Raw genomic sequence first — 24,983 nt, forward strand, 5'->3', positions numbered from 1 at the left:
GCCTCTTGATGAAAGTGAAAGAGGAGAGTGAAAAAGTTGGCTTAAAGCTTAACATTCAGAAAACGAAGATCATGGCATCCAGTCCCTTCACTTCATGGGAAATAGATGGGGAAACAGTGGAAACAGTGTCAGACTTTTTTGGGGCTCCAAAATCACTGCAGATGGTGATTGCAGCCATGAAATTAAAAGACGCTTACTCCTTGGAAGAAAAGTTATGACCAACCTAGATAACATATTCAAAAGCAGAGACATTACTTTGCCAACAAAGGTCCGTCTAGTCAAGACTATGGTTTTTCCAGTGGTCATGTTTGGATGTGAGAGTTGGACTGTGAAGAAAGCTGAGCCCTGAAGAATTGATGCTTTTGAACTGTGGTGTTAGAGAAGACTCTTGAGAGTCCCTTGGACTGCAAGGAGATCCAACCAGTCCATTCTAAAGGAGATCAGCCCTGGGATTTCTTTGGAAGGAATGATGCTAAAGCTGAAACTCCAGTACTTTGGCCACCTCATGTGAAGAGTTGACTCATTGGAAAAGACTCTGATGCTGAGAGGGACTGGGGGCAGGAGAAGAAGGGGATGACAGAGGATGAGATGGCTGGATGGCATCACCGACTTGATGGACATAAGTTTGAGTAAACTCCAGGAGTTGTTGATGGACAGGGAGGCCTGGCATGCTGCAATTCATGGGGTCGCAAAGAGTCGGACACGACTGACCGACTGAACTGAACTGAAGGGCTGAAAGGAGAGGGAAATGAATGAATATAGAGTTTTAGTTTGGTAAGATGAAAAAGTTTCATTGCATATCAATGTGAATATAATTGAAAGTACTGAACTATATACACTTAAGATAGCTAAGATGGTAAGTTTTGTGTATGTATTTTTTACCACATTTTTTAAAAAATTAATGTATATAATATGATAACTTTTGTGTAATAAACATGAGAAAATGGAAATTAATATATATATAGTATTTTGTAATATATATTACAAAAATAGTGTATTTGAATATGTATTACATATTAAAATATTATAATATTAAATTATATATATATTATATATTGTACATATTTAACATATTATATTAAAATATATATTACAAATAGTAAATTTGAACATAGTATTTTTATATATATTGTATTTTTGCAAAAAGAAACTGAGAAAAGATAAACCAGAAATGAATGAAAATGGTTTCCTATCATGATGGGCTGGAAAAGGGCAAAAGAGAAGGAAGGGGTGGAAAGGAGAATTTAGTGAATACACCCTTTTAAATAAGGTTCTGACGTCTGAACCTTGTGACTATTTTAAAAGAACAGAGTTAAATTTGAAAGTGTCTGGAAAGTAAACCCTAACACAAATCAAACAGAAATGAATTAACTAAACTACCTATCACAATGATAATATAACCACACACCCACACAAAAGTACTTGTAGCAACTTTTGAACATAATATTCCAACAGTTAACATATAGTGGGATGTAGTCTAAGAACAAAAAAAGTATAAAGAAATCTTGAACTTTATTTAAAGCATCTTTTATCCATAGGAGTATCTGTGTGGTAAATCTGAACAATTTTGTATATATTGTAGGAAAGGGCAAATGAGTCAGTACATCAATATCGTTGGTACCCAGTGTCCTCCCTGTGAGAGAGAGCAAATGTATGGAGTGAATGCAGAAACTGAATTGAAGATATCACATTAATCCAAGAATCATGACTGGGAGAGAAATCATATGAGGTCAAAACTGTTTGGAACAATTCTCCTTAATATGGTTCCCTGAAGAAGCGCTACCTGGATTTTAGAAGAGTCCTTGATTCTTTTAGTGTGGCTTTTCCTTTATTCTTAGAACAACTCCATGCTTTCCTCTGATGGTCAGTTTTATGTGTCCATGTGGCCAGGCTATAGTCTCCAGTTACTTAATCAAATACCAATGTCAGTGCTACAATGCAAGAATTTTGTAGATGTGATTAAGGTCCCTAATCAGTTGACTTTCCATAGGGAGATTATTCTAGATAATCTGGGCATAACTAATTCAATCAGACAAATGACTTGAAGAACAGGATAGAGGCTTTCTAGAAGAGAAGAAATTCTGCCTGTGGACCGCATCTCTAGCCCATGCCTGAGAGTTCCAGCCTGCCTTCCTGATAGCCTATCATACAGGTTTAGGACTTGCCTAGTCAGCCAATTCCTTGCAATAAACCTCTTAATTATATCTTCTACTGGTTCTGTTTCTTAGACTGAACCCTAACTGATATATCTTCTAATAGACTTCTTTTGTTTCTCCTTTAATTCAGTTTCTGTTACTTATCACCAAGTAATGTAGCCCCACTTAAATCACAGTGTTGAGAATGTCGCCATCACTCTTACTCTAGCAACTTCTCAGAGAAGGTCAGCCATAACCTCTACCCCTCATCAGACATGGGCCCTGTGTTGACCAAGGACTCCTCCTTCCAGATTTGGGGGCCCTGCCAGGATTCAGTGAATATATAACTAGCTCTATTGTAACAGCCTGTAAGAACAGCCATTTCTGGGGTTCCTCCCTCTATGTTCTGGTAATCAGACTTGGGATTTGTCAGAGGCCCTGAAATATTCATGAACAACTGCTTCAGCGATTTCAACAGCTGCACAAATAGAGATGAAGTCCACAGGGGAAGCAGGAAGACAGGGGTTCTGGGGTTTTCATGTCATCTTCTCATTTATTCTCAATCCCATCAGACAAAGAAAGAATTTGGGAAATTCCAAGTAACTCTGATAGCCAGACAGTGCCAAGCTTCAGGCAGGAAGCTAAGGACCTCAAAGGCCAGGGCATCAGAATCCCCCGGGGGGCTGGGGGGTGGGCGGAGTTTCTTAAAATACAGGTTGCTGGGCCCCACTACAGATTATCCAATCCAGTAGGTCTGGGGTGGGGCCTGGAATTTTGCATTTTTAACAAATTGCCAGGAGGTGCCCATGCTGCAGTTCAGGTGACCTTACTGCTTTACAATATTAAAGCAATAGCTTAAAAAGACAACAGTGTAGATAGTCGATGCTTTATCTGTCTAATGAAAACCAGTCTGAGTCTTTTTCTTATCTGAGTCTCTTCTCTGAATTTTGGGCTTTGCACTGAACTGCTGGGAGCTACCTGGTCATTACAGGATGTGATCAGAGGCCTCAAAGTCATCAATTTGAAGGCCATTCTGAGCAAAACCCATACCATTATCTCTAGATTCCAGCCACTCCTGTAAGACTCAGTTCCACAACTTTCTACCTGTATGTCTCGGTAAATGATTTTAAATCTCCGTTCTCAGTTTCCTTATCTAAGAAATGGGGACAACAATGGTCACTACTTTCTGGACTATTGTAAAGGCATCCTAAACTGATGTGGATTAGTGGTGGCTCATAGCAAGCAGTTGTATAAGTCAGAATCCTGGTAAGAAACAGAATTCACTTGGGAAGGTTCCAACAAGAAAGCCGCGATGAAGGAATTACTCATAGCTGTGGGCAGGTGTGGGGGCCATGGTGGGATACTGATACACCTAAAGACTAGCAGCAGAGAAAAACTGTTCCATCTCTTAGAGCTGAAAGACAAGAGGAGGAAACTGTGCCACTAGAGGCCAGAGCATCTGGGGCTTGGACGAGGGCCACCCCGGCAGGAGCTGTAACCATGGAGGGGGGAAGACATAGCCAGAGATGCAGCGCCAGTAAAGGGACGGAAAAAATACTCTTTCTCTCTCTTCCCAACTTATGATTTCCTGCTGGCCTTCCCACTGGCTGAAGCCAAAGGGCAATGAGACGCAGAGATGCAGTACACAAGAGTCTACTTCCTGGATCACAGAGCAGGAAAAGAAGGGCAGAAAGAGGATGGAGCACTGCAGTACCAAGTAGAGACTCAAGAACACAGTGCTCGATTAGCGTGTGCCATGGTGAGAGATACAGTGAACGCACATTTCTCACTTCCTGGGACAATTCCATTTTATTGTTGCTTGTTTTTTATTTGGAGGAAAATTGCCTTATAATGTTGTCTTGGTCTCTGCCATCCAACAAGGTGAATCAGTCATAATTATACAGATATCCCCTCACTCTTGAGCCTCCTTGCTGAAAAGACACGTGTACCCCAATGTTCATTGCAGCACTATTTACAATAGCCAGGACAATTCCAGTTTATGCCCATGGTACGTTTTCATTCCCAAAGTTTTCCCAGTTGGGAAGATAAATTATACGATCACCCTAGGTATTTATCAAATATATGAAAATCTGATCTGCAATGGGAAGAGAGTTCCAAAAAAATCATTTTGGTTCTTTGGAGACAATGTGTCCAAACTAATGTTCTGTTTATTGATGCAAGTGGGGGTTACATGGGTGTATTCAACTAGTGAACACATATATATGGAAAGATACACATTTGTGATTTCCAGAAAACTTTTCTGTATTTATACTATATATCAATAAGTAAGTTTATTGTTTTTGAGTATCCAAGCCACACCATGCTCAGAGCCAAGAACACAGAAAATAGCTATTTCACTAGAGCACACTAGAATGCTCTGTAAAAAAGAACCTAACCCAGGAAACAGGGTGGCAGGGGCACTTGTTGCTGTTGTTAAGTTGCTAAGTTGTGTCCAACTTTTTGCAACCCGATTTCCTGGGTCAGGTCCACCAAGCTTCTCTGTCCATGGGATTTCCCAGGCAAGAATATAATGGGTTGTCATTTCCTTCTCCAGGGGATCTTCTTGACCCAGGGATTGAACCCAAGTCCCCTGCATCGCAGATGGATTCTTGACCGCTGAGCCATCAGGCAAGCCCACTGGATCCCACTGGGGTATGCTTAAGAAATACCCCAAGGGGGCTATAAGGAGCCAGGACAGAGTTAAGTCTCTGTATCCAAAGAATCTACTCCACATCCCTACTCACTGCTTTATCTGTTTAGCAAACTCGCCCCACATCTCGCCTCCTCTTTGTGCCTGACATCTAGCAGGATCTTTGAAATTTATTTTCTCCTTTTAGCCTGCTGTATTTTTAATGTCTGACTGAAAGAACAAAGGAAGGCGAACACCAGACAAGATCGTTTCATTCCTCCAACGAGCTGTTGTGTAGCCCGGTTCAAGCTCAGCCAACATAAATGTTTTAAAATTCTGCCTTTGCACAGAACAAGTGCTGGTCTAGTCATCAGCGCCAAAGTCAGGCCCCTTGTTTCTGCCTTTCACTGGGTGACATAAAAGGCCCCTGCATCAATCATTAACAACCTATTAACACAAGCAGCCCAGAGAAGTTTCCCTGGTCCAGTTGGTCAACCACAGTGGAAGAAATTCCTGTCGCCCAGCTGGCTGGCCATCCGCGTGATGCAGGCTGTTTTTCAGCTTTGAAAAAGGCCTGCTGATTTCTCTTTCATCTCTCTCTGAGTAACAGATACCTGGTAGGCTTGCTTTCCTTCCCCCCGCCACTGCAAATTTATCCACCTGCCTCCTCGGCTTCTGGCGTTAAGAGACGCTTGCGCTAACACTGACAACATTGATTCTGTGCAACCGGCGTGCCAGGCTGTTAGGACGCCTGCTCAGCATGCGGGCCAGAATCAGGTCTGTTTCATCCACACATGTCAGGGTGAGCAGGGTCTTGAAGTGTCTTGAGAAGGCAGTCGTCTGCCTAATGTTTCTGACTCTTGTATCTAATTGGTTTTGATTTGAAGCAAAACCAATCAACATGAACCTGGTTTTTTAAAAAGGCTGTGTGGCTTAGCCAGACACACCCTGGAATCTTGCAGGCCCAGAGAATCAGATTCAGTCTTAATTTTTATACTGATTCACCGTGTGACCTGGAGGAAGCCATTGGTCTGTGCCAGGCTGGTTTCTTTCTTTCTTTTTTTTTTAATTTATGAAAGTATGAAAACACATTTACAAGAGGCTTGGAAAATATAGAACAAAGTTGCATATAGTTCCACTATATATTACAATTATTTTTAAGTAGATAAATTAAGATTTTTTTGTCAAAGTTTCAATATCAAACCCTCAAAAATTAATAGAATGAATATATAGAAAAGTAGGATATAGTAGACCTGAAAAGCACCATGAACCAATTCAACATAATTAAGAGTTATACTGTTTTCACACAACAGTAGGATACAAATTCTATTCAAGTTCCCATAGACTATAGACCACGAGACACTGGAACATATCCAGGGATGTAAGTCAAGGGGCAAAAATGTGGTCTAGAGGTATTAAAATCATGCAGAGTCTGCTCTTATCACTCAGACTAGTTTCTTTGCATAGGAATGAGGGGTTGGTGTCCTTGGACTCTAGAAATCCTGACCTCAAAGTCCCCACCTCAGGTCTGACATTGACCTTGACTGCATGTCTTACTCCCTGCCTCTGCTTTCCCATCTTGCAAATAAGAATACGACTTGCCTTCCCTTCCTCCAAAAAAAGCTTCTGTGCTGGTCAAGGATGGAACAGCAATTTAAAGGACTTGGGGAAAGTACGGAATCAAAGTTCCAAGGATTTTAAAGCAAAAGGTGTAGCTACTTCCAGTAGGTGCATGGGTGGTCTCCCCATGCACCTTGGGCCTGAGGGCGACAGCGCTTACCCTGGGTCTTCCTCCCTGTGTGCAGCTGTGAGTGTCTAAGAGAACAGACCACACGGTATCTGTTACCTAACCCAGGAGCTGACACCCAGTCACTACTCACCATATCTAAAGGGTAGGAGGAACCATTGAACAGATAAGAGCAATGGGCACCATCTAAATTAAGCCCTGAGGGCTTCCCTGATGGTCCAGTGGTTATGAGTCCGCCTGCCAATGCAGGGGACACTGGTTCTACCCCTAGTCTGGGAAGATCCCACATGCCTCAGAGCAACTAAACCCGAGTACCACAACTACTGAAGCCATGCTCTAGAGTCCAAGAGCCGCAACTACTGAAGCCATGTGCCTAGAGCCCCTGCTCGCAACAAGAGAAGCCACCGCAATGAGAAGCCTGAGCACCACGGCTAGAGAGTGTCCCCCACACACCACAACTAGAGGAGGCCCGCACACAGTGACAGAGCCCCAAGGCAGCCAAAAATAACTAAATAAAAACTACAAAAATAAATCAATGAAGCCCTAAGATGGATAAATCTAGAGAATATCATGCTTAGTGAAATAAGGCAGAAAGAGACAAATACAGTATTATACCACTTACATGTGGAATCTAACAAATAAAACAAACATATATATATGCAAAACAGAAAGAGACTCGCAGATAAAGAAAACAAACTAGTGGTTACCGGTGGAAAGAGGGAAGGGGGAGGAGCAAGGTAAGAGTATGGGATTAAAAAATGCAAACTACTATGTATAAAATAGATAAATTACAAGGCTATACTGTACAGCACTGGGAATCATGGCCATTGTCGTGCAATACATTTTAATGGAGTAGAATCTGTAAAAACACTGAATCACTAAGCTGTACACCTGAAACTAATACAATTTTGTAAACAGACTCAATTTTTAAAATAATCAATTAAGCCATGAGAAAGAAGAAACAGGGGAGGCGAGTGGATTACTCACCACCTGCTGATTCCTCTGTCTTATTTTTATCTCAGCAGATAATCATTAATTCTTTTTTCTGCCTTTTTAAATTTTAACTACCAAGGCACTGCTAAAGTCAGCATCTGAAGACTTATATTTTAAACTTTAAACCTGTCAAAGAGACAGGATTGGACAGGTACCAGCATTCCAGTTCGGGAATGAGATCATCTACTTCTACAGCCAACTCATCCTTAGCATTATCTCTATTCCCACTCTCACCTCCTTCCTACTTAGTCGATCTACATGACAGCTGCTCCCTTTGGAAGGTCAGGACTCTGTCTTCATTCATTTATTAATCTGGCAAATAATTATTGAGGGCCCATAATATGTCAGGTATTATCCTGGGTCCAGGAGCTAGAAAAGTGAAAAAAGTATGAATATCAGTCAGGAGGGTTGGATCAATGCTGCAAAAACAAGCATCTCAGAATGGTTAAAATAGGGAGTTGACTTCACTGGTCAGCAGGGGGCTCTGCTCCTCCTAATTTCACAGATACCGAGGCTGGACAGAAGCTTCTGCATTTCTGCAGGAGTGGGAAAGGAATGTAGTAAATCAAGTACCCAGTCTTTTTTTATCATTTTTATTGGAGTATAATTGCTTTACAATGTTGTGTTAGTTTCTACTGTACAGCAAAGTGAACCAGCTACATATATATATCAGTGGACATATATTAATATGTATAATTATATATGTATTAATAGATAATTAACACAACTATATTTATATTAATGATAATTAATTAATAATTATATATATATATATACCTTCTCTTTTGGATTTCCTTCCCAATTAGGTCACCACAGAGCACCAAGTTCCCTGTTGCTATACAGTAGGTTCTCATTAGTTATCTATTTTATACATAGTGTCAATAGTGTATATATGTTAATCCCAACCTCCCAATTCATCCCTTCTCCCCTTCCCCCCTGATATTTGTTCTCTACACCTGTGTCTCTATTTCTGCTTTGTAAATAAGATCATCTATACCAAGTTTTTCAGATTCCACGTATAAGTGTTAATATAGTGAAAAGGCTGGCTTAAAATTCAATATTCAAAACTAAGATCATGGCATCCGATCCTATCACTTCATGGCAAATAAAAGGAGAAAAAGTAGAAGCAGTGACAGATTTTATCTTTTTGGGCTCCAAAATCACTGTGATGGTACACTGTAGCTATGAAATTAAAAAACACCTGCTCCTTGGAAGGAAAGCTATGACAAACCTAGACAGCATATTTAAAAGCAGAGACATCACTTTGCCAGCAAAGGTCCATATAGTCAAAGTTTTTCTTATAGTCATGCAAGGATGTGGGCTTCCCAGGTGGTGATAGTGGTAAAGAACCCACCTGCCCATGCAGGAGATATAAGAGATGCCAGTTAGATCTCTAGGTCAGGAAGATCCCCTAGAGAAGGTAGTAACAACCCATTCCAATATTCTTGCCTGAAGAATCCCATGTACAGAGGACCCTGCTGGGCTACAGTCCATGGGGTCACAAAGAGTCAGACACGACTGATGTGACTTAGCACATGTGACAGCTGGACCATAAAGAAGACTGAATGCTGAAGAATTGATGCTTTCAAAATGTGGTACTGGAGAAGACTCTAGAGAGTCCCGTGAACAGCAAGGAGATCAAACCAGTTGATCCTATAGGAAATCAACCCTGAATATTCACTGGAAGGATTGATGCTTAAGCTGAATCTCCAGTACTTTGGCCACCTGATGTGAAGAGCTGACTCACTGGAAAAGCCCCTGCTGCTGGGAAAGATTGAAGGCAGAAGGAGAAGGGGGCAACAGACAATGAGATAGTTGGATGGCACCACCGACTCAGTGGACACCGAGTGGCTTTTCTTGTTTTGGAGCACGGGCTCAAGGAGCACAGGCTTCAGTGGTTGTGGCACACGAGCTTAGTTTCCCCATGGTATGAGGGATCTTCCCAGACCGGGGACTGAACTCTGCATTGGCAGGCGAATTCTTTACCACTGGACTACCAAGGAAGTCAAGAGGGGGCTTTTTACCAAATAGTATTTCAACATTTAACACTTTAGACAGCAGAATCACAGCATATTGGCCCCAATCCAGTCCAAACTCTCCCTATTCCTAATTCTGAATGCTGAATAGCTAGAAAACAAGAACCCAGTGTAATCAACAGGATACAGGTAAACTTGGACCTCAAAGCCAGTTCTACGGTCCTTCCCTGATGCTCCCTGTCTGCGGGGAACTGAGAACCCAGTGGGGGGGATGGCCCTTCTCTGTCCCCTTCTGTCCCCGCTTCCCTGTACCCATCCCTCTGTTCTGTGTTGCCCAGGCACGCCAGGCCACCCTGCCTTGTTTGGCAGCTGGAACCTTTGCCAAAACCCATATTTAGTTGTTGAAAGTTCCTTGCCTCGGTGCCTCTGAAGTTAATGATGGAATCTTTGAAAATGACATTAGAAGTAAAGCATAAGCAGAAGACATGAAACCACCTCGAGTCCATCTGTTCAAGCACGATCCACCTCAGAGCTCCCGTTTCCCATGTAAAACAGAAGATATGATTTATAATTCATATCTCACCAGTACAACCCTGACTGAAGCAAACCACTTTGATGAAATGTTGGTTTCATGCTAGTGGAACACCATTCCAAATCAGAGAATATTTAGAACTCTAACTCCTCTGCTGCCACTTTGAAGTAGAAAGATTTGTATTTTATATGCTTTTCTGAAAAAAAAAAAAAAAAAAGGAAAAATATGTACACTCCAGCATGCATGTGGTGGAAATATGAAAACAGTTACGTGTGAATCAGCACCAAAATGTAATTACTGCTTAAAAGATTGAAAATATTTATAGACTCATATCTTGTGTTGAAGACCTGGTTCCAATAATTCTCAGAAAACTGCAAAATTCATACTTTGTTTTTCTGCGATGAACTTAATTGCTTGGAAATCTACAACACATGAGGAACAAAATTAAAGAGAGTCAACGTTCCGTCACCTCAACTAATGATCTAATAAAGTTGTTCTGAGGAGAGGTATGTGTCTGTATGTATATGACTTATACTGGTTGAGAAAATGAAAGTCAGAGTCAGAAAGAAAGACAAAAGTGAAAAGAGAAATAGGTTGAAATTTGGAAAACAATCCTAACTATTCCTACTGGAACAACTGGAAAAATATCCTGTTATGTTACAACCGAAATAATCAAACAATCAAGTTAATTCTCCCAAAGGCCAAACTAGGCAGTTAATTGATATAATTACTAACCATTCATTCATTCGCAGGAGTTCATCGAGCCCCAAGATGCTGTAATAAGCAGTGATTCCTATCCTCATGGACTATACATCCCAATAAAGGGTCAGAAAATAAATATATAACATGCCCTTATAAAATCTATAATGAACAATTTAGAAAAAAGAAAATGGAGGCTTCCCTGGTGGCTCAGTGGTAAAGAATCCGCCTGCTGATACAGAAGACACGGTTCGATCCCTGATCCAGGAAGATCCTACAGGCCTAGGAGCAACTAAGCGCATGCGCCACAACTATGGCGCCTGCGGTCTAGAGCCCAGGAGCCGCAGCTACCGCAGCCTGCGGACCCTGCAGCCCCCGCAGCCTGCGGACCCTGCAGCCCATGCTCCACAACAAGAGAAGGCACCGCAATGAGAAGCCCGAACACCACAATGAAGAGCAGCGCTGCTGTCTGCAACTAGAAAAAAGCCCAGCACAGTCAAAAATAAATAATTTTAAAAAGAAGAAGAAGAAAGCAGAGAATGATTTAAAAATAGGAAAAGGGTATGCCATTTTTGATTGGGAAGGCTTTTTTGGAGAGATTTGAGTCATTACCTGAGTTAACTGAGGGAGACAATTGTGCAAAGACCTGGAGCTCAAGCACCCTTTAGAGAGGGATGAGTGGAGTGAAGAAGAGGTGGTGAGGATGACGTCAGAGATGGGCAGAGCCAGACCCCACGAGGTATGACAGGGATGCCATGCAGACTTCCTTCTGCATCAAAACCAGAAAGGGTGACTTTAGCCACTTCAGGTCAATTTAACAACCATATGCTAAGTGTCTATGACGGTCAAGGCTCTGAAGGCCCTAGGCCCCATGGGAGAAGGAAAGACAAATTCACAATTATTGTAGATAATAATAATGATTATAATAAGCATTAGATAAACATCATAAGAAAAGTACACAAAGGAATTTGTCTTTGACCTGAACTGGATATTTGGGCAAACAGAAATGAGAGAACAAATGGAGAAAAATTCATGCACTCAATCAATCAGTATTACTGGGGTACAAAGCACTGTGCTATTAGGCTGTGGGAATACATAGCTGAACTCAAATAAAACAAGAGGACTTCCCCGGTGGTCCAGTGGCTAAGACTCCATGCACCCAATGCAGGGGGTTTGGGTTCTGTCCCTGGTCAGGGAACTAGATCCCACGTGCCTGAACTAAGAGTTCAAATGCTGCAATTAAAGATCCCACCTACTGCAATAAGACCTGGCACAGCCAAATAAGCTAAATAAATAAATATTTAAAAAATAAAAAAATAAAAATACAAGGCCCAAGCCCTCAAGGATCTTAGAGTTCAGTCGTACATACAAATACAGTTCTGACTGCAGGGAGTGTTATATAAGAGAGACTCATAGCAGACTCACCAAGGGTCAACAGAGAGACTTCTGGAGAAGGCATGGCTGACTAGGAGATGAAGGATGATGAGGTATTACCTGGAGGAGGGGGGATGGATCTCTCCTAATGGAGAGAATGGCAAAGGCAAAGATCCTGTGATCCAAGGCCTTAGAAGAGAGTAAACAGGAAGCGTCACTTGAGATGAGGTTGGTGGGGACTGAGAGGGGGCTCTGTGTTTTGGTTTGTTGTTGTTTTTTTTTTAATGTAGGTGTCCTTTTTTTGGCCATTTTGTGTGGCCTGTGGGATCTTAGTTCCTTGACCAGGGATCAAATCCGTGGCCCCTGCAGAGGAAGTGGGGAGTCTTAACCACTGGACCACCAGGGAAGTCCCTGAGAGGAGAGGGGTTGTGTTTTAAGAGCCATGGAAAGCCAATGAAAGGGTTTAACTTGAGGTAAGGGCAATGAAATAAAATTTGCCTACAGACGAATTCACTCAGATCAGAGTACGGAGTACGGACAGTAGATCGGGGAGAAAGATACAAGAGTAAATTCAGGGAAATCAGATCAGGGCTTCAGCAGACGTCTAGGCAAGGGAAGTCTGGTGGTGATGGAAGAAATGGAGGAGAAGGTGAGTGATTTGGTTCAAGAAAAGATTTAGGAGGCTGTGATAGGACTCTGGCTTATGACCAACGTGGCTGTATGACTTGCTTGACAATGGACTGTGATCAGAGGTGACATGTGCCAATTCCAGGTGGAAGCTTTAAAGAGCCAGTTAATGTGTGATTGACCACACTTGCTCTTTCCCTTTGAATGGCATTTGTCATCATGTCAAATGCTGGCCACACATACATCTCGGGTCGCTTGTGCAGTGGAGAAATGGAGCAAACACCAGGTGATCCACTGGATGTGTAACATGAGTCGAAAATCAACTTCTGATAGTTTTTTTTTTCTTTTTGACCATGCCACGGGGCATGCAAGATGTTATTCCCCCGGCCAGGAATCTCACCAGCTTCAGTGCAAGCACAGAGACCTAACCACTGGACTGCCAAAGAAGTCTCCAGCATCTCAAGCCTTTGCAATCACGGGATTGTTTGTTACTGCAGCATAACATGACCCATCTTGCCCCCCTCAAAAAAAGGATATAAGAAGAAAGCATGACTGGGACACATTTGGGAGGATTTGGGATGGAAAGGACAATTATCTTGAGGTCTCTCAGGGCTTATTTTTCAGCCTGTTTTCAAGCACAATGCTGCACTATAAGGGGGTCCCCTACTCCTTGTCCTTTCTAAATTAAATCTGAGATGATTCAGTATGACACAAAAGAAAGGGAGTCTGTCTTCAGCAAATGTGGCCTTTAATGGTAGCAGAGTGCTTTGAAGATGAGACGTTCCCTTGTGAGTGTGAAGCATTATTGTTCTTCATCAGATGTGAGGATGCACTTTTTAAAAAAGGATTCAATTTAACTGCCTTGCCATTGTTTTATGACACGACCATCAGGCATTTTCAAAGGGGTCAAGTTATGACAAGAATATTTAACTTCTAATAAGAGCAGAGAGTAATTGATCCAGAGGATGTGACTCTTGAGAGTCCCTTGGACTGCAAGGAGATCCAACCAGTCCATCCTAAAGGAAATCAGTCCTGAGTGTTCACTGGAACAGCTGATGTTGAAGCTGAAACTCCAATACTTTGGCCACCTGATGCGAAGAGCTGACTCATTTGAAAAGACCCTGATGCTGGGAAAGATTGAGGGCAGGAGGAGAAGGGGGCGACAGAGGATAAGATGGTTGGATGGCATCAACGACTCAATGGACATGGGTTTGGGTGGACTCCAGGAGTTGGTGGTGGACAAGGAGGGCTGGCGTGCTGCGGTTCATGGGGTTGCAAAGAGTCAGACACGACGGAGCAACTGAACTGAACTGAACTAAGAGGATGAGCCAGGAACTGAAAGACCAGGTATTAATTCAGCAGTGGGATCTGTGGGCAAGAGAATGTAAGAGAATGATGGAGTCAGTGTACTCATTTAGAGAGCCTAGGTGTATAGAACCCAAGAGGGAACTGGTTGAATAGAGCCAAGGCCCCAGCATCTGTACATGGACAGGTGAGGCTGAGACAGCCCATCCTGGACATAAGGAAGGACATAAGGAAGGGTGGATGGATGAAGACATACACCCCCATGGTGATTGGTGTCTCCTGTACATCAGGGTCTCAGATAAATGTATGGGTCTTGAGAAGCTGAGCTGGAAGACTAAGAAACTGTCCAGCTCAGCTCCATGATTCCCACTTCATATTTGCTGTTAGAATCTGTGCTGCATCTTCACTGCAAAAGAGACTGAGGAAGATGAAGAGGCAAAGCACATCATGGAAAATCAGAAGAAACCAGGCTTAGAATTGTTGGGTGGCTGGGATGGTGCCAACAGGCAAACATATTTTGGTGTAATATTAAGGCCCACCAATCTTCCCACGGGTAGATTGGCTCTTCCCATGGGTTCATGGGTAAAGAATCTGCCTACAATGCAGGACATCCAGGTTCAATCCCTAGGTTGGGAAGATGCCCTGGAGGAGGAAATAGCAACCCACTCCAGTATTCTTGCCTGGAAAATTCCTTAGACAGAGGAGCCTGGTGGGCTGTAGTCCATGGGGTCACAAAACAGGCAAACAGGACTTAGCGACTACACAACAGCAAGGTACTACCATTACAAGGTGGGGAGGCAGGGGGTCGCAATTCCAGTCATACTACTACTAAGTGTATACAGAAAATGTAGCAGCTTTATTTTGTATAATTGATCTTCTCATTTCCCTGAGCCTCTTGCCACCAGGGATATAGGTGGAGGGTTCAGGAATGGATAAACTTGCTACTTAAAGACCACTTCACTTCTTCAGTTTGAAGCATCTCCACTGAGTTAAAATAGTCCTGTCTAGTCTCTGAGTTTGTGACTTTGGAAAGACTTACTCAGTGTCTTCTGAATACTCACTGGCGCCCTCTGCAGGGCAGCTGATGCTCCCAGAACCAAAGCCTCCCAGTGATCTGTCCCACTTGGACGGACATTCAAGCTGTTGTGTATGCAAAGGCTGTGGTCCCAGCATTTCCTCCCTAAGAAGGGCGGTCAGAACCCTGGTGGCCCAATGCTCACATCCCCTACACAACCCTGCTCTTCATTTTCCTCTCACCTCTCACCTGTCAAGAAGGGTCTTTCTACTTCCTTTTCCTGTTGAGCCTGGGCATTTCCTCCCTCATATCATAGTCATTCCCAAGGTGACATTCACCCTTCATTGGAGCAGCCACGGGGGAATGGCTGTGGACAACATTATTTATAGAGGAGTTGGATGAGAACCACAGGCATTTAATATTTTTAAAATATTTTCTCCATTACAAGAGGTGCATTCCTTTAGCCTAAGCTTTATTTCATCTCATAAAATGCAGATATGCCTAGGGAGTGTTAAGCAAAATCTCTTCTTTCTGAAGCACTCTTGGAAGAATGAGGTTGTTGGGGGCTCATCCAGCCCTAAAACCGCATAAACCCATCCATCCATCCATTCATTCAGTAGCTGGTCACTGAACACATCTTTGTGCTGGCCCAGTTCCAGGAAAAGGGGACCACAAACTACAGAGAGGAATAGGAAAAGGACAAGAATAAGGAATTCATGACCTGACACCCAGGACAAGCACAGGATGCTGTGGGATGAATAGTGCAGGCCGGGGGCTCTGGGAAGGTTATCCGAGCAGGAGACGAGTGGTGCAGAAGGACAAGAGGGAATTATCGAGGTGGAGCGGGGTGGAGGGGACAGGCGCCCACAACACAAGCAACAGGACATGCAGAGGCTTCAGGTGGGAAAGAGCTTGGAGGGTCCCTTCCCAAGTGAACTGTGGAAATAGGCTCTTCGAGGGGATGGATGGATCATTAGGGTGACAGGCTGGAGGCAAGGTGTGGAAGGAGGCAGGGAGCTAAGGCAGTCAAAACTCACATTGAGAAGGAATTCCCTGGTGGTCCAGCCATTAAGCAGGGGGCAGGAGTTCAATACCAGGTCAGGGAACTAAGATCCCACATGCTGTGTGGTATAATTCCCACCCCCACAAAAAAGTCATCTTGAAAACTTGATGGGTAAAGTCATGGCCACGTTTTCATTGCTCATTAAAGAACCACCACCACCCGCCAGATGCTTTAAGCCTTATTCTCATCACTTCCAAACTGAACTTGGATGGCCCTCCACTTTGGCCAAGTCTCTATATTGTTGGGTTTCATCCTGACCCTCTGGGGGAAGACTGGTTGGGAGGGACCCTCAACATCACACTAACCCTGCACCTGCTGTCGACCAGGTCAGGTACCAAGTGCCGGGAGGGGAACTAAGCGATGGTCCTTACCTTCAGGGCGCCTGTTCTGGCAGATCCCAGCAGTGGGAACTGCCAAGGCTTTCGCCCTTCTGACAGCACCCTGGTTACACTTCATGTGGGGGCACAAATCCCAAATCTGATGGATTTGTGCACACGCCTGCCATACTGCCCCTCACTCTCCAACCTCCAGCCTCATTGGCCTCTCTGAGCTCCTAGAAGGAACCACGCTGCCACCTGCCAAATGCCCTGCTCTCCTCTCCACTCTTCCTTTCTCAGGCAGCCTTCCCTGATTGCCAGGCTAGCTCAGTCTCCCCTAGAGCCTCTTACTGCCATCATTCTTCAGGGCAGTGGTCTTATAGTGGGGTATTTACTGAATGAATGGCTCCCCATTTGGCTCTGAGTTCCTTGAGAGCACAGAGGGCGGTGTGTGATAACACAGTGGGGAGAATAACTGGCACAGAGTGGGAGCTGCGTGGATATGGATTGGATGAAAGAAGTAACCGCAGAGGGAGTGAGCAAAGATTATTCTGGCTTCCTCCCCCAGCATCCTTGGACATGAAGACTACAAGGCCTACATGGTCTGCAACCCTTCCCCAGCCTCCTCCTCAGATATCTGATCCACCATCTCCCTTTAGGACACTTAACTCTGGCCTCATCACCTGTTCCTGGTGTTCTGGCTCCCATGTGTTTCTGTTACAGGAAAACTATATTCCAGCCTCAGGGCCTTTGCACACCCTGCTTATTGTGACTGGAATTCTCTTTCTCCCAACATTCATGTGACTGACTCCTTCCATCCTTTCATTCAGGTGTCTGTTCATAGAATACCTTCCCCTTGAGGCCTTTCTCATTGCACGTGTATCATCTCTCTCCCTCCACTAGAATATGAACTTCTTGTGGGTAGTAATGTGGTCTCTTTTGTACTCTGCCATGTCCCCAGTTCTGGGATGTTGTAGACCCTCAATAAAGGTTTGTGGGTGAGTGAGTGAAGGAAGGAATAAATTCATTCATGCATCTTTGGCCCAGAGAGGCCCTGGGCTTTGTCCTCAGAGAACCTTTCTCCTTTGACCCTGTGGCAAAAAAAAAAAAAAAAAAAAAAAGAACTATGCTCAACCAAGCTCTAATCCAAGCAGGCTCTAAATTCCCAGCTGCAAATTAATAGTAATAATAAACCACTATTAAGTGCTAACTGTATGCCAGATATTCTGCTAAATGTTGTCATCTGTTTACATCTTTCTCACAGTACTATTGTGAGAAGAGTAGTTACAAGCCCTTTTTGATAGATGGAGAAAATGATGATCAGAGAGGCTAGATCACTTGTCCAGTGTCACGCAGCTAGTAAGTGACTAAGCTGGCATTTGAGACTCATCAATCTCTGGGGCAAAGGTTGGCAAAGTACGGCTCACAGGCCAGCTCCAGTTCACTGCATGTTTTTATACAGCCTGTGAGCTAGGACAGGTTTTCACATTTTAAAAGAGTTGGGGGGGGGGGGGGCGGGGGCGGGAAGAGGGAAAATGTGCAACAGAAACCATACATGGCCCACAAAGCTTAAAATGATAAGAGAACGAATATACCAAACTAAGAATTCCCTGGGCACTCCCCATGTGGACACAGGGGTCACAGAGAAGAGATGCATATTTAATGCATTGGGCTCCCCTTTTACTCCAAGCACCAGCTAAGCACAGGCATGGATATTGTCTTGTTGAGTCACCTCACAACCTCCAGCATGGAGATGATTTAAAGGGTGCCTAGAGGGCCTTCCCTGGTGGTCCAGCGGTTAAGAATCTGCCTTGCAATGCAGAGGACTCAGATTTGATCCCTGGTTGGGGAACTAAGATCCCACATGCCGGGGAGCAACTAAGCCTACATGTCACAACTAGAGAGTTCACACACTGCAAGGAAACTAAGATCAGACCTGGCCAAATAAATATTTTTTTTAAAAGGTGGGATGAAATGAGGGAATAGCATTGAAACATATACATTACCGTATGTAAAATAGGTAGCTAGTGGGAAGATGCTGTATAGCACAGGGAGCTCAACCTGGTGCTCTGTGACAACCTAGAGGGGCTGGGATGGGAGATGCAAGGGAGGTTCAAGAGAGAGGGGACAGTTCAGTTCAGTCGTTTAGCCGTGTCTGACTCTTTGTGACCCCATGGACTGCAGCACATCAGGCTTCCCTATCACCAACTCCCAGAGCTTGCTCAAATTCATGTCCATCAGGTCAGTGATGCCATCTAACCATCTCATCCTCTGTCCTCCCCTTCTCCTCCTGCCTTCAATCTTTCCCAGCATCAGGGTCTTCTCCGATGAATCAGTTCTTCACATCAGGTGGCCAAAGTTCCAGCTTCAGCATCAGGCCTTCCAATGAACACCCAGGACTGATTTCCTTTAGGAGTGACTGGTTTGATCTCCTTGCAGTCCAAGGGACTCTCAAGAGTCTTCTCCAACACCACAGTTCAGAAGCATCAATTCTTCAGTGCTCAGCTTTCTTTATCGTCCAACTCTCACATCCACACGTAACTACTGGGAAAACCGTAGCTTTGACTAGACATACTTTTATTGGAAAAGTAATGTCTCTGCTTTTTAATATGCTGTCTAGGTTGGTCAGAGCTTTTCTTCCAAGGACATATGTATACTTATAGCTGATTCACACTGTAGTATGGCAGAAACCAATACAACATTGTAAAGCAATTATCCTCCAATTAAAAATAAATTTTAAAAAATTACAAGTGAAAAAAAAAGAGAGAGAGAGAGGCCTGGAGATAAAGTGAGGTGGCCAAGGCCACATTCTAAGAGATGGCACCAGGTGCAGAATTACAAAGTCGTGGCTGAAGAGTCGTGGTTAGTACTCATCTGGTCCCAGCTCTTTCTTTTATGGATTCAGAACACAAAGTATCTGAGTTATGGGGAGACTGGGGACATTTGGGATTAACACCACAGCCCCTCTCCATCCCCGGGCCAGAGGTTTACCCTCAACTTTCCCTCCACTCCACCCTTATTTCCAAAACCTCCAGCAGTCTTTACCAGCCCCGGCATTCAGCCCATTTCCTCTCCCCATCCTGACCTTCCACCTCACCCGCAGCAGCCCTGCTTGTAAGGACCATTCCAACTACAAATGAAGTGAAGGGGAAAACTGAATCGATACGATCTGAGCAACGGAAGCACGAAGGCCCCGATTTCCTCTCCACATTATACAGGAAGATCCGGGCCACGTGGGGAACAGGCGTAGGGCCTTTTGATGTTTGCCTTCCTGCGCCAAGCAGGATAGGAGGCGTCTTCACCTCCTCCACGCAAACTCGCACCAGCAGGCTTCCAATCGTGCTTGAAACATAGCCAGAGATGAAAAACAAAGAAAGGAGGCGAAGAAGGAAGAGAGAGATGAGGGTGGCTGAGAGAGCGTTAAGGATGACGAGACCCTTTAAAACTAGCAACAGGATGCATGAAAGAGCTTACACACACTCTCCCAACACAGCCCTGGGCTGAGCTCCTGGAAATGTATCAACAGGGGAATCAGCCTGACCTAGAGCCTTCCTGATGGGGACACCAAATCCTCCTCCATTCACCTGAGCTGGGGTTACTGAAAGCCTGGGGCCAGGATGCTGCCATAGCTTGCATAGTCAATTGCACCAGCCAGGACACCAGGTCTATAAATACCCCTTCAGATTCACATCTCCAACTCAGGTTATCTGTGGTCAACTTGGAACATGTGCCAGTCATGTTGGCATTTAGGAAAGCACCAGTCAACCTCTCTTTCTCTCTCTTTCTCATTCTCTCAAACTTTTTATTACAATGAGATGGGTAGCTAACTTCAATCTAAATCACCCTGGGGTTATTCTGTAACACTAGTAACTCTGGGCCATTCCAAGGTACCAACTGAAGATCAAAGGTCTTGTCTCATTGAAACAACTTCCTGCCTTAATTCACCACATTGGCCACCAAAATTATTTAGGAAACATGGAAAAAATACATCCAAACAAGAAATTGCAGTGGCCTTTTCCTTCCAGAGAGAGGAGAATGAAGTAAGATCTCTTTTCTTAGTTGCATCCTTATGACACAACTTTTTTTTTAATTGTAATATCTCAATCGTAATAGCTACTGTCATTATTTTATAGATGGTGGAACTAAAGGCTCAGAGAAGTTAGTTGACTTGTCTGAGGACCACATATTACATTGTAATGTAGCCAGACGTCCAGCCTAGGGCTGTCTGATTTTAAAGCCTGAACCCTTTCAGATAATACCCACGTAAATTTGTCCTAAAATGGCCACATGGGCCATTTGTGAAAGCAGAGTCAGACTGAGCCTAAGTGTTCCTTGAAAAGGATACCAGAGTAACCTGGATTCGGCAGCTGCCTGAACTTGTACTTGTCAGTGTTGTCCATGTTGCCAGCAAAGTTGGAAGGTGAAGATCTCCAGCTGCTAATATACCTAAGTACGAGCCTGCTTTGCCTGAAACTGGGAGCCCATTACTATGGATGGGAAAAGTCACTATAAATGCAATTACATGCTCACCTCCATAGCCAAATGCCAATACGGAAGCCTTTGTGCATGGATAACTAAGCTCTTTGAGCAAGCAAAAAAATCTTCAGTCATATTTTCTCCCAAGCCTAGGGGTTACTCAGGAAGTCAGCTTTGGTGACTTATACACAGAGGTTAATGCAGATGACTGTTGCTCCATACTGGGGCGGGAAGGGGGAGTAGAGGGGATAATGACCCGCAATTCACATTTTTGGAGACAGGCAGCCATTGAATTCAATCTCAATATTCTAGTCCACGAGCCAGCAGGTTCACTAGAGCCTGGGTTTTTTTTTTTAAAGGCAGGAAAACCCCACACACATTCTTTCAATTTCTAAAGGGAAATTTGACTCGAGCTGTAGAACAAAGGACGAAGAAATAGAAGTAAAAGAAAATCAAAGAAAAAGTGATTTGGATTCAAGGGGATCAGATGTTTCATTTATTGCAGGTTGGAGACCTTCAATCAGTCAAATGAAAGGAACATTTGTATTAAAATACCTACGAGGCAGAGAGAAAGCCTTGATCGGGCGCGGGAGAGTTAAGTTACAGCAATCTTGCTGAGAGATATGAACCCACCTTCGAGGCTATCTGTTCCTAATATTGAAGGTTTTCTGTGTTACAAACCTGAGATGAAAGGTAGTTGTTTTGACGTCTGGGTCTGGAAGCCAGACGCCGAAATTAGCAGCGTTCTCCAAGTGTGTGTTGCCGAGATGAAGAGACTTAGATGGAGGGAAAATGTATCTGCTTTTTTTTTTTTAATTTTCTTGGCTGTGCTGGGTCTTCACTGCGGCACACAGGTTTTCTCTAGTCTCGGTGAGTGAGGGTTACTCCCTAGTTGCAGTGTGCAGGCTTCTCATTGCCGTGGCTTCTCTTGTTGCGGAGCACGGGCTCAAGGGTGAGCAGGCTTCAGTAGCTGTGACTCCTGGGCTCCAGAGCACAGCCTCAGTAGTTGTTCCACATGGGCTTAGTTGCTCTGTGTCATGTAGGATCTTCCCACATGAGGGATCGAACTTGTATCCTCTGCTTCGAAAGGCAAATTCTTAATCACTGGGCCACCAGGAAAGCCCTAGCTGTTTTAGTAAAATGAATAGATGTTTAAGGCATCTTTGAAAGTCATCTGTGAAAGCAGGGTATGGATGGAAATTATGAAACACCTTCAGGTGTATGGGAAGGAGCAGGAGAGGAGCACCAGACAAGGAACCAGGGACCTGGGATACAGTCTCCTCTCCCCCTGGGATGGTAGCTCCATGGTGACTGAGACTTGGTCTGCCTGGGTCATGGTGCCAGGTGTATTAGAGGTGATCCGCAGATAGAAGTCAAATGGACACATGGATGAAAAAATGAATGAGACATTGGGTGAACCCTTCTCCTCTTTGAGCTTAAGTCTTGTAAAATGAGAAGGTTGGACTAGCTGAGGATTTCCCCAGTGGGATGGATACAATGATGCTTGGGTACCATATGGATGGGATCAGGGGATAAATATAAATATGGCATTAAATCACGCCGATGCACAGAGGGGAAAACATATCACTTTTGAGCTTTCTTTCAAGCTTTCTGATTCCCTCCAATAGAAAGTCTCCAGTCCAAAACTAGTATGTCTTTAACACCTCTCTTACGTTCTTAGATCTCCTGCTATCATAATAAGAAGAGGACTCAGGTTCCCATGCCTCCACAGGCAATAGTTTCCAGCTGAAATTAATAACATCATTTCTTTCTTTTTTCATTATGTTTACAGTTACCTATTTATGGCAAGTATAAGTAATTTTTCCTTTACAGAACTAATTTTTTAAGGTTTCTTTGTCGGAAAAATATAGGTGTGTAAACATGAATTGACGTAAAGAAATATGAGTTCAAGAGGGATGCAGGAAAGGCAAACACCTTGATGATGAAACCAAATGCCTCTGACTTGGTGTCTCAACTGACCTCCAAGGTTCCCTCTAGAACACTGACCATCTGAGCTGCACCCCTCCGGCTTGTAGAGAGCAAACACGGCTGTCTCCAGCAAAGGGGCAGCCGTAGCCTCCACTTTAGGCTGCTGAATCATTCATTCATCTCTTCTTTTGATAAATTTTTACTGAGGGCATACTATGTATTCACTGCTTTTCCAGTTCCTGGGGCTAGAACAAGGGGAAAAAATAGACCAAAAAAATAAACAAAAACTTTGCTCTCATGGAGTTTCTGTTTTAGAGGTCTGAGCCAGGGCAGGGATCAGTTGAAGCAAATGAGGCACCAGGGTTCAAAATTTAAGGAAGCACTTGAGGACAGTGCCCCATCCAGACCACAACTTGACATGGTTCATCACTGTGGGGGTCATGGATTCTGCTGGGGCATCTGCTGTTCAGTCTTGGGTGGGGACCCCCAGAATCAGCACTATTCCAGAATTCTCCAGATGAGTCCATATACATCATGATTGAGAACCACTGTGTTATAGACCTAGACCAAGAAACCTTTAAAATTTATAGTCCGGCATTTTTCAAGATCATCTATCAACAGATGTTTACCAAATACATGAACTAGTAAGTGAATGCCAATATACTGCCATGCACCATAGTCACAAAAATCTTTTCTTTCCTCTGTGTAGTTGCTAGGGATTAGGGGCTCTTCTGAGCTTTTTTAAAGATTTTTTTGATGTGGACAATTTTTTTAAAAGCCTTTATTGAATTTGATACAATATTGCTTCTGTTTTATTTTTTGGTCGGGAAGCATGTGGGATCTTAGCTCCCCAAGCAGGGATCAAACCTGCAACCCCTGCATTAGAAGGCAAAGTCCCAACCACTGGGCCACCAGGGAAGTCCCCTCTTCTGAGCTCTTTACACTTTTTGCCTCATTCAATCCTCACAACCACCTCCAGGAAGTATGATTTATTATTATCACCCCATTTTGCAGATGAGAAAACAGAGGCAGATTTCTAAGGAAGTTGCCCAAGGTCACCCAGAAAGCCATACTCCTAACCACTGTGTCCAGCTGCCTCTGTGCGAGGGACCTTGATGCCTGGGTCCTTGGGCATAGGACTTATGGTGAAAGTGAGGGAAACAGGATCCTTTGCATATTAAATATAGCACATAGGAAGAGCCATTACTTCTGCCAAAAAAATATGTCCTCAATCATCCTCTCCAAACACAAGGCCCACTCCAGTTTCATTTTACATCCACATCTGTTAAAGCCATGACTGTATAATAATGTTCCCCTATGCAGGAAAACAACAATACACGCACTATACTACACAGCTACTGTCTTCCCTCCCTAGCGTTCGGGGAAACTCGGGGAATGGTTGGGAGTGTGGGAAATCAGAAAAGGGTCATGTTCAATGTCTCCAGCTCTTCTGACTTATCCAAAGAAACAGAAAATTCAAACCGAGAGTGAAAATTCCCGATTTCCACATGGGCTCTAACTTCTAAATCACTGCATGGGGCAGATATGTGTTTGGGTGTAAGACATGAATGTGAAGTCAGGAGGGAAAGGTCAAAGCTGAAGGAAAGTCCCTGGGGATCTGGTCTAAGAGCTCTGTCTGGTCTGGGACCAGTGGCTGCATTTCTTTGTGCCTTGAATCTAAAGCTGTAAGAAGGATATAAAAATATCACGGATTCCTTCTTCAACTTTTAGTGACAATTTCCATATATTTAACACTGTGCCAGATGGCAGATTTAAAGATTAAATCAATATGCTTATCACTGAGAGAGAGACAGGGACAGTGAACCCTAGGGCCACGGGATGAGGGCGGCTATGAAATCAGAACCTGGGAGGAGTTCTGCCTGGAAGAGATGACATTTCAGCCAGGCTTGGAAGGCTAAAGTGATGCTTCTGGCAGCAAGGGCAGAAAGGAAAGGACTTTTCCTTGATACCAAGGTACTGTGTATGCCAACACAGCATGAATGTTTCATGAGTTCAAAAATCACACATGCACACCCGTAAATAATGTGGAGAATGTGCAGATTGGCACCAAAAATCCAAAACTGCATCTTTTGTTTTATATACAAATTACTTATTTAAGCATCGAACCAGACTCACTGGGTTTTTCATTGAGCTGCTCCCCTTACT

General features: G+C 43.8%; 1 long non-coding RNA gene across 3 annotated transcripts in view; it reads left to right on the plus strand.

Annotated features, from left to right (window-relative positions):
* LOC112580234 overlaps positions 1 to 24,983 on the plus strand; it is a 45,320-nt gene that overhangs the window by 17,374 nt on the left and 2,963 nt on the right. Inside the window, exons 3-4 of one of the 3 annotated variants that reach the window (XR_006546243.2) lie at positions 4,690 to 4,787; positions 10,765 to 13,799. This is a non-coding gene — a long non-coding RNA (uncharacterized LOC112580234). Of the gene's footprint in view, positions 1 to 4,689; positions 4,788 to 4,972; positions 5,925 to 10,764; positions 13,800 to 24,983 lie in introns of those variants that run through there. The other 2 variants (XR_006546242.1, XR_006546241.2) reach the window with 2 other exon arrangements.

This window comes from Bubalus bubalis, chromosome 18, assembly GCF_019923935.1.
Source record: "Bubalus bubalis isolate 160015118507 breed Murrah chromosome 18, NDDB_SH_1, whole genome shotgun sequence".
Taxonomy (NCBI): Eukaryota; Metazoa; Chordata; class Mammalia; order Artiodactyla; family Bovidae; genus Bubalus; species Bubalus bubalis.